The sequence below is a fragment of the Choloepus didactylus genome, chromosome 5, assembly GCF_015220235.1.
Source record: "Choloepus didactylus isolate mChoDid1 chromosome 5, mChoDid1.pri, whole genome shotgun sequence".
In the NCBI taxonomy this organism is placed as follows: domain Eukaryota; kingdom Metazoa; phylum Chordata; class Mammalia; order Pilosa; family Megalonychidae; genus Choloepus; species Choloepus didactylus.
In genome coordinates this window covers 54,007,024-54,017,896 of record NC_051311.1, presented here as the reverse complement: position 1 = coordinate 54,017,896, position 10,873 = coordinate 54,007,024, and positions in this window count along the sequence as shown.

Here is a 10,873-nt window from a genome sequence, read left to right as displayed (position 1 = left end):
GTCTCTGGATTGATTAGAGGATACTTGTCAAAAGTGTCACTTTTAGCAGTGATTCAAGCAAAGAAGCTGTAGGGTTACGGTCAGAGAAGTAGCTAAGGGGAGAATAACAGGTAGATGGAATGGGTTCAAGTCTGTAAGAGTTCCAGAGTACAGAAGAATGGTAGCCTGGGTTAGCAACCACAGTAGGGGAATGGAATCAAAAAGATTCACAACACGGAAGAAAATTTGGGGCAAGAAATGTGCAGGTGCTAGTTAAGGGGCTTCCGTAGTAAATACAGGACAATAAATAGTAAAAATGGAACTCCATACTAATCTGGAAAGTCTGTGACCCAGAGTTTTCATCTCTTATCAAGGGTCAAATTGTCTGAAAGTGGAGCTATAGAAAGACAGAAGGACATCTGGCCTTAACTCTGAAGGGCAGTGGGAAGAAAGCAAAGTTTTTGACAAGTTCTATGAAATCTATGTTCCTCGGTTCTCTGAAAGCTCAATTTCCTAACCCTCTTTCCTCTTGGAAATTTACAATTCACTAAGTGTCATATCATTATCCAATTTTGATGAAGACTTGAGATAATGAAATTCTTTAAACTGCATGCACTCTTCCTGTCTCTGCACAGATTACTCCAAAAAGAAGGAGGGAAAGGGCAAATGAACACAACTTCAGGGGCCCCTTAGGATTGGCCTCTTTTTTGGCAGACAATCAGAGAGCAGAAGTGGGTACCATAAAGTCTTCTGAATGCTTTTAAATAAAGATCTCATGATTCCCTTCTTACTTCCAAAAGTGTTACTGAATTCATTATGCATGGAGATTTATTCAAAATCGGATTTAGCAATGCATGACACTCCTTTGGTCTCATCTACCTAACAGCCATAGTTTGGAAGCACTGGTTTGAATACGATAAAAAGCTTATCACCCATTAAGGAACAAACAGTAAGTGCACCTTTCCAGTAAGGCTGAGTTTTCAGATTGCTGTCATGGAGGGGGAGAGCAATTCATTCTTTGAACAGAGTTCTGAAGGATTTGGGGTTCTCCATTGCAGTCATGCAAGTCCCTTAGCAAGGAAGGGACTTCATATTAATACTTAAAACTGATGACATTATTTTAAATCATATGCATTCCATTTCATATTCTTAGTAATTTTTTGAATTCTGGGACCCTGGCCAGATTCTAAGAAACCAATAAAAAATGGGTGAGTTATTTGCTATACTTTTTATATGTCTTTTACATGTCTTTTCCATTTTATAAAATGAATACTTATCATTACAGAAAATTTAACAATATAGATAAGCAAGAAAAATAAAATAAAAATTAACCTGCAGGGGAAGATGACAGGGTAGGAATCTCCAGGAATCAGTCCCTCCATCAGAACAACTATTAAATAGGCAGGAACTGTATGAATCAACTATTCTAAAACTCTGCAGTCCAGTAGAATAATGCAGCAGCCAGGGAAAAGCAGAAGGAAGAGGCTGGAAATTGTGGTAAATACAAGGGAATTGCTCTCTCCCCCAGCAATTACCACCCCCCAACCCCCATTCTCATAGCAGGCAGCAGTGGAGTCTGGCCTCTGGCATAGCTTGCTGGTGCCAGAAAGGGATATAAAAAGCCTTTTCTCCCAGTTCCAGAGGAGTAAGTGTGCCGTCAGGCAGGTGATTACTGCTTTTGATTGGCTACTTCAAATTGCTGGGATCCCAGTTCTGAGGTTGGCCATTGTTCCAACCTGCCCAGAACAAAGATGGTGGAGGAGAATGAAAGACAGAACCCTTCTTGTATTCGCTGGGCAGGGGAGTCAAAAAACTAAAGCTTTGGGGAGCCATGGATGAAGCTCCTGGTGTTTTTCCTGGCCCCTCCCTAGTTCCCACCCCAGAGCAGTTTGGAGCTGGCTGGGGGTCACTTTTTGTGTACCTGGCCATATTGCCATATCCTGTGAAAGACTGACTTGGGAAACTCCTCTTTGCAGTGCCCCCTCCAAGAATTTGCCTGGACAAATTTGTTGAGACAACAAAAACAGTGTAAGAAACAACTGACATAGAGTGCCTGGGACAAAGGATTACCTGCTTAAATAATTAATATCAGAAGAATTAACACCAATCCTGGTCAAACTCTTCCAGAAAATTGAGGAGGAAACACTTCCTAATTTGTTCTATGAACTGAGACCAACATCACCCTAATACAAAAGCAAGATAAGGATACCACAAGAAAAGAAAATTACAGATCAATATCTCTAATGAATGTAGGTGCAAAAATCTTCAACAAAAAGCTAGCAAACAGAGTACAATAGCATATTAAAAGAATTATACACCATGATCAAGTGAGACTTATCCAAGGTATGCAAGGGTGGTTCAGTATAAGAAAATCAATCAATGCAATACACCATGGTTCAATATAAGAAAATCAATCAACACAATACACCATCTTAACAGAATGAATTGGGAAAACAAAAACAAAGACATGATCCTCTCAGTTGATGCAGAAAAGGCATTTGACCAAATACAGCAGCACTTCTTGATAAAATATTTGAAAACTAGGAATAGAAGGAATCCTCTTCAACATGGTAAAAGGTATATATAAAAAACTCACAGTATCACACTTAATGGTGAAACACTTTTATTTTAAGATCAGACATAAGACAAGGATGTCCACTGTCAATATTACTATTCAGTCTTTCACTGGAAGTTCTGGCCAGAAGAATTAGGCAAGAAACAGAAGTAATACACATGCAAACTGGAAAGGATGAAGTAAAACATCATCCTATATGGAGAAAGTCCTGAAAAATCCACAGCAAAGCACCTAGAGCTAATAAATGAATTCAGCAAAGCAGCATGTTACTGGATCAACACCCCAAAATCAGTAGTGTCTCCATACACTAGTAATGAACAATCAGAAGAAAATGGGAAATTTCAAGTTGTATATATGTTTATAGAATAAAAACCTTTTTTAAAAAATTCATGGAACTCTACAGTATATACAGTAACCCTAAATTAAACCATGGAATATAGTTAATAGCACAATTATATAAATGTTCTTTCATCAGTTGTAACAAATGTACCACACCAATGCAAGATATTAATAATTGGGTGGTATTTGGGAACATTATATTTGAAACATGATATTTCTGTAAACCCACAACTTCTCTAAAAATAGCCTAAAGGAAAATTAACCTGCAGTTCTTCCCTAAGAACTTTATTCAGTATAATTTTGAGGTATATCCTTTTGATACACAATATGCATTTATAATTTTCTTTATAAAATTGGTATTGATTACTAACTTTTAAAAATAAAATACACAAGGTGTCTTTATTAAAAATATATCTTTTATGGTTTTCTTTTAACACATATATTCTTGGGAATGCTAGTTAAAAATGATGGGCGATACATACAGATATACCTTTGCTTACTTCTCAAATCTCACTAAAATGAGAGTGAAGTGATGGAAAACAAAGCATTCAGAAATCCACAAGAAAAAAATAGCCAGAAAAGAGGCTAATGCATCAAGTCTTGGGAATCTGGAAAGCAGAGGGGAGAGTAGTAACTAATTTAGTAATACAACAAAGCTGAATCCTTAATTGTCATTGGGCAACCCCATAAAGTCACAGGAATTGACAACAGCAGGCAGTTCTGAATTGAAGGTGGGACTAAAACACAAAGCTTGCTTGAAAGTCTGTTATACCCCTTTGAGCTACTCCCCAGTTCTATCTTCTCCAACACTTAATCTGATAATGACCTTTTCCTTATTTGAGATTTATTCTGTGAAGAGGATAAGTCAGAGGATCTTGTGGCCTGGCAGGGGATAGGGGGGTAGGAAAGGAGGGAAAAAAAATGACAAAAAGGGAGGCAAGACTGTTAAGTAAAATAAAATGCCTACATACATTGGATATTCCTGGGAGCAAATCTTTTTTGAGAAAGTATTTTCCAGAAGACAAAACCAATTGACCACAGAGACTTTCTGAGAAAATGAAACACTCTCTAGCAATTGCAGATTACCCACACCTTGTGGTAAACCAGTTTTGGTCCAGTAGAGATAGCTTATCAGAGTGGACAATCATGCCTTACTAATCAATGTATATCTGCTCCCCACTTTGTAAGACTGCCCTATGTAATAAGAAACATTAATGTCAGGTAATTGTTGTAACCCCTGACTTGGAAATTCCCTAAAAGCCTCTATAAGTAGCTCTGACCAGATGGCTGTGGGGACTCTCACTCTGACTTTCCCATTTTGAGATTTCCCTGACTGTGGATTGTTTTTCTCTCCTAATAAACCCTTTTAATGCTTTAATTTATATTTGGTAAATTGTCTCTTTTGACAGTGACAAACCCACAAAAAAGCTGAACGTATAGTGCAAGGAACGTTTTGCCACATGTGTGTTCTTCCTCTCTTTTCTCTCTCTCAAAAGCTGAATCATAAAACTTCACTCCTAAATAATTCAGCATACATCTCCTAAAAGTAAGGGCTTTACCTGTATAACTATAACACCATTTTCACATCAATTAATAATAACTGCATAGTATTCTTTCCCTTTCATATTTAGTTTTCCCCAAAGTGGTTTTTATTGAGCTTTATTTTTTATTCTATGACTCAGCCAGATTTCATAAATTGAATTTGTAGCTTGTGTCTCTTTAGACTCTTTTAACATTAATGAGTCCTGATCTTTTGGGTTTTTTTGTTTTTTTTTTTTTGTTTGTTTGTTTGTGTGTTTTTTCCATGACATTTTGCATACTCCGACTTGTCTTGTAGGTATAATGCCCTGCATTCTGGATTTGATGGACTCTTTCTTCATGATGTACTTTAACTTATTTCCCTATTTTTCTATGTATCCTGAAAATAGGTCAATTGTGTAGATCATGTTATTTTGTTTTCTTATAATATCACATTAGAAGAGTACGTAAATTTAAATTGATCGATTATTAAGATAATTGATGATCTGTTCAGTGACTTGGTGACTGAAATATCTGAGAAGAAATCTTAGGAAAAAGAAGTTAACATTAACATCACCAGAGAGATAAGAGAAGATGTAGCAACAATGAAAATAAAGAATGATTTTACAAACATTGAAGAATACTGAGCAAATCAGATAATAGCTTTTGAAAAATAAATGCATAATAGCAGAAATTAACAAGTCAATAGAAAGTATGGAAAATAAAGTTAGTGACCACTTAGAAGGTAGAGAAGGAAAAAAAAATGAGTAGGAAAATATAAGAGGAAGAGTCCAGGAGTTCCAATATATGACTAAAAGGACATTGAAAAGGGGGGAATAGAAAAGAAAATGGAGGTGACAAAATCAGTAACAAAAAATTCAAGGAAATTTCTCAGGGTTGAAAGATATGTTTCCAGATGGAAAGATTCACAGAAGACTCAACATGTGGCACCTCACTGTGAAATTCCAGACAACCAGGGAGAACAAGAACATCCTACAACACTCCAAAGATTAAAATTATAATAATCATAAAATAATAAAGATAAATAAAATGGCTTTGGGCTTCTCAATGGCACACAGAAATTCATACACTATGGCAAAATATCTTCAAAAGTCTTCTAGAATATGGTAGGTTAGTATAGGCTGGAGTGAAATAGTGACACATCCTAGAGTAATTTGGGCAGATAATAAAAAATATATTTACAGCCTCCCCCTCCCCAGCCCCGAGGATCTGGGGGAAGGTGCGGATGTGTTGGACATCCTCACCTGGACTGGTGTTGATGTTGTCACAAACATTGGGACTGGCGGTTTGATGTGCTGAGCCCTCGATCATGGGACTTGCCCTTATGAAGCTCATTACCGCAAAGGAGAGTCTAAACTTGCATGTAATGGTGCCTAAGAGTCTCCCCCTGAGTACCTCTTTGTTGCTCAGATGTGGCCCTCTCTCTCTCTAACTGCGCCATCTCGACAGGTGAACTCGCTGCCCTCCCCCCTACGTGGGACCCGACTCCCAGGGGTGTAAATCTCCCTGGCAATGCAGAATGTGACTCCCGGGGATGAACGTGGACCCGGCATCATGGGACTGAGAGTATCTTCTTGACCAAAAGGGGGATGCAAAATGAGACTAAATAGTTTCACTGGCTGAGAGATTTCAAATGGAGTTGAGAGGTCACTCTGCTGGACATTCTTATGCACTCTCAGGTTTTAAGGTATTGGAATAGCTAGATGTAAATACCTGAAACTACCAAACTCCAACCCAGCAGTCTGGACTCCTGAAGACAATTATATAATAATGTAGATTACAAGGGGTGACAGTGTGATTGTGAAGACCTTGTGGATCACACCCCTTTTATCTAGTGTATGGATGAGTAGAAAAATGGGGATAAAAACTAAAGGACAAATGGGGTGGGATGGGGGGATGATTTGGGTGTTCTTTTTTCACTTTTATTTTTTATTCTTGTTCTGGTTCTTTCTGATGTAAGGAAAATGTTCAGAGATAGATTGTGATGATGAACACATAACTATGTTATCATACTGAGGACAGTGGATTGTATACCATGGATGATTGTATGGTTTGTGAATGTATTTCAATAAAATTGAATTTAATAAAAAAAAAAAAAGTCTTCTAGAAATGATTTCCAAACTACATTTCCATACCCAACTATCAAGTGTAAGTTTAGAATAAAGATAAGGTCACAAATGCAGAGTCTCAAAAACTTTGTCAACCATACACTTGTTCTCACAGAACTACCGGGAGATGTGCTCTACTAAAGCAGCCAACAAACCAAGAAAGAGGAAGCTAAAGATAGAAGAGGAGCTCCAACACAGGTGAGAGATGAAGAGAATCCCGAGGAGGCCAAAGTGAAGCCCCAGCATGATAGCTATTTGCCAGTATTCTTTACGACCAGTCAAATTTATGTTGCCTTAATAAATATGGAAATTCTGTACCACCTCCCCATACTCCAAAATTTCATGCTTACCAGGTGCAACTATTTACAACTCTTTTTTCCCCTTCTTCTTTGCTAATTATTCTATATCTCCAAATAACTTGCTGCTAAGCTACTACTTCCTGATTTTAGGCATTATCTATTTATAGCTGAGCCATTATTTTTCATAGTGCTAATGATTGTACTTTTAAACAAAAATTTGCTTCATTTCCTATATAATTCAACCACAAAGTTTAAACTCAATACATTCTAATATATTATAGGTTTTATTGATAATTTTCTTGAAGAAATCTCTCTCAGCACCTTAAGACCTGCTTCAACCTGGACTTATTTTTCTTCAGGCCTGATGTACAGCTGTCTTACCTTCAGAATTTTCCTGCAGAGTCCACTCAACTCACTTTTATTTTTTGAGCCTCTGATCTCTGAATTTAATATTTTACTATTTCTTAGTTAATGATTTCATTTTATTGGAGTATATTCTTCAATTGCATTTAGGAAAAAAGGGATATTAGAAGTAAACATTTTTGATAACTTACCTGTGTAAAATTTGTCTTTGCTCTACCTTCAGTCCGAAATGATAGTTTGATTGACCAGAGTATATGAAGATGAAAATCATTTTTTTCTTAAAAAGAGTGAAGGCATTTCTTGAATGCTTTCTGTATTCTTGTGTTGCTGTCAGGAAGTCAGATGCTAAGCTCTTTCTTGCTCCTTAAAGAGCTCATGTTCCCCAACTCCCTTCCCTGCTCCCTTGGAAATTTTTAAATTTTCTTCTCATCCCCCAGTCTTCTGAATGTGCCTTTATATGGCCCTATTTTCATGAGTTTATGCTGGGCATTTCCCCTCTGGATACTCATATTCTTCTCATCTTAGGAATTTTTCTTAACTTTTATTAATTTATCAATTCAATATTTACAATTTTTTTCCTCTGTCTTCTCTCCTCTTTCTAGAAATCCTATTATGCAGATGTTGAGCTTTCAAAACTCTATATTTTTCTACTGTTTTACTACCTTTTCCTCATTCTTGTGAAAATTGCCACAATTTTATCTTCCAGACTTTCTATTGAGCTTTTAAACTGTACTAATATGTATTTACTTTCCAATAGCTCTTTTTTATTTTTTCTATATTTCTTTACAGCATACTGTTCCTTAATTTTATGTTTATTACTCTTAACCTACTTACATATGCTGCAAATATCTTCAGAGAACATAGCATGCCTTATAATTATATAGTTGATGTGCCGGTTTGAATGTATTATGTCCCCCAGAAAAAGCCATATTCTTTGATGCAGTCTTGTGGGGCAGACATAATAGTGGGGATTAAGTTGGAATGTTTGGATTGTGTTGTTTGCATGGAGATGTGCCCCACCCAACTGTGGACGATAACTGATGGGATATTTCTATGGAGGCATGGCCCCACCAATTGAGGGTGGGTCTTGATCAGTGGAGCCATATAAACATGCTGACTCAGAGATGGAACTCAGTGCAGCTGTGAGTGACGTTTTGAAGCGGAACAAGCTTGCTACAGAGAAATGTCCTGGGAGAAAGCCATTTTGAAACCAGAACTTTGAGCAGATGCCAGCCATGTGCCTTCCCAGCTAACAGAGGTTTTCCGGATGCCATTGGCCATCCTCCAGTGAAGGTACCCGATTACTGATGTGTTACCTTGGACACTTTATGCCCTTAAGACTATAACTCTGTAGCCAAATAAACCCCCGTTTTATAAAAGCCTATCCATCTCTGGTGTTTTGCATTCTGCAGCATTAGCAAACTAGGAGAGTTGATATGCAAACACAGCTACATGTTCACATTTCTATCTTATATACATATATGTGGGTATATGAATGTGTGTATATGGGAATATCTGTTCATGCATATATAATAAGTATTATATATATGTGCAGATGTATGCACACATGCATACACACATATATAATTTTCATGTATTCAACTGTATCAGTCTTTTTAAACTTTTTTTCTTTCTTTTTTTCAGTTTTATTGATAAATATTCACATATCATACAGTCATCCATGGTGTACAATCAACTGTTCACAGTACCATCATATAGCTGTGCACTCATCACCCCAATCCATTTTTTGAACATTTTCCCTATACCAGAAAAAGCAAGAAGAATAAAAAATAAAAGTAAAAAAGAATACCCAAATCATCCCACCCCCACCCTATTTTTCATTTAGTTTTTGGTCTCCATTTTTCTACTCATCCATCCATACACTGGATAAAGGGAGTGTGATCCACAAGCTTTCACAATCACACTGTCACCCCTTGTAATCTACATTGTTATGCAATTGTCTTCAAGAGTCAAGGCTACTGGGTTGCAGTTTGATAAATTCAGGTATTTACTTCCAGCCATTCCAATGCATTAAAACCTAAAAAGGGTTAGGTATATAGTGCATAAGAATGCCCACCAGAGTGACCTCTAATCATTTTTATTTTTATTGCCCTTAGGAACAACTTAGGAACAACTTAGTCACCCTTAGGAACAACTTCCTCCATCCCAAGATAAAATGCCCCATATTTTCTTTTATTGATTTTTTAGTTTTCATTTTCTATTAATGTTATTTTCTAATCAGTCTGGATTTAATTTTGGTGTTCAGATCTAAGTAAATATCTAAGTTTTTATTCACAAAAATTGTTAGCCAGTTATATATAGATATACATGGCTTATTGACTCTTTCATTATTATGTCACTGATTTCTAAGGCCAACTTTAACAGTAGTATATTTTTACATATCCATTCTATACCCTGTGTTCATTTTATCCTTTGTGTTTGCTCCAGTAACTTATCTGCTGTACCAACAACATAAGATTTTAATTGTAGCAATATAGTGTGTGCTAATGCTTTATAAGTTATATCTCTTCTCATTCTTCTGGTTCAAAAATTTCTTGATTATTCTTACTCATTTACATTTCATCATATTTAGGTTCATTTGCAAAATCTTTTTTAAATGAACCTAAAGTTCAAGAACCCTTGAAGTTCCATGTAAATTTAAAGATTGGTTTTCTTATTTCTCCGAAATGGCTGCTGGAATTTTAATTTAATAGGGATTGTATTGAATTTGTATATTACTTCGTATAGACTTATTAATAATGTTGTCTTCCAATTCATGAATATGGGGTGTCTTGCCATTTATTAAGGTTTTCTTTAATTTCTTTCAGCAGTGTTTTGCAGTTTTCAGTACAGAAAGTCTTTTGCATCCTTAGTTAAATTTATTCCTAGATATTTTATTCTTTTAGATGCCATTGTAAATATGATTGATTTCTTAATTTCCTCTTCAGATTGTTCAGCTCTAGTGTACAGGAAAACAATTGTTTTGTGTGTGTGTGTTCATATTTTACCCTGCCACTTTGCTAGTTTATTAGCTGTAATAGTTTTCTTACAGATTCCTTTGGGTTATCAATATATAAGATCATGTCATCTGCAACTAGAAATTGTTTTATGTCTCCCTTTCCAATTTTGATACATTTTAATTCTTTATATTGCCTAATTGCTCTGGCAAGAACTTCCAGTACAATACTGCATGGCAGTGGTCAAAGTGAGCATGTTTGTCTTGTCCCTGATATTAGGGGAAATCTTTATGTTTTTCACTCTTTCACCATTGAGTATGTAATTTTCTTTTTGTGTGGTACCTTTATTTGCCTTTGGTATTACAGAGACGGCCCCATAGAATGAGTTAGGGAGTACTCCCTCATCTTCAAATTTTTGGAAGAGTTTGAGCAGAACTGGTGTTGATTCTCCTTGGAATGTTTGGTGAAATTCCCCAGTGGAGACATATTGTCCTGGACTTCACTTTGGTGGAAAGTTTTTTGTTATTGATTCAGTCTCTGTAATTGTTTAGGTTTGTTGACGCTTTGTATTTCTTCTTGAGTCAATTTATGTAAACAATGTATTTCTAGGAATTTTTCTGTTTCTTCTAGATTATCTAATTTGTTAGCATACAATTGCTCATAATAGTCTCTTACAATCCATTTTCTTTCTATAAGGCCAGTAGTGATAACATC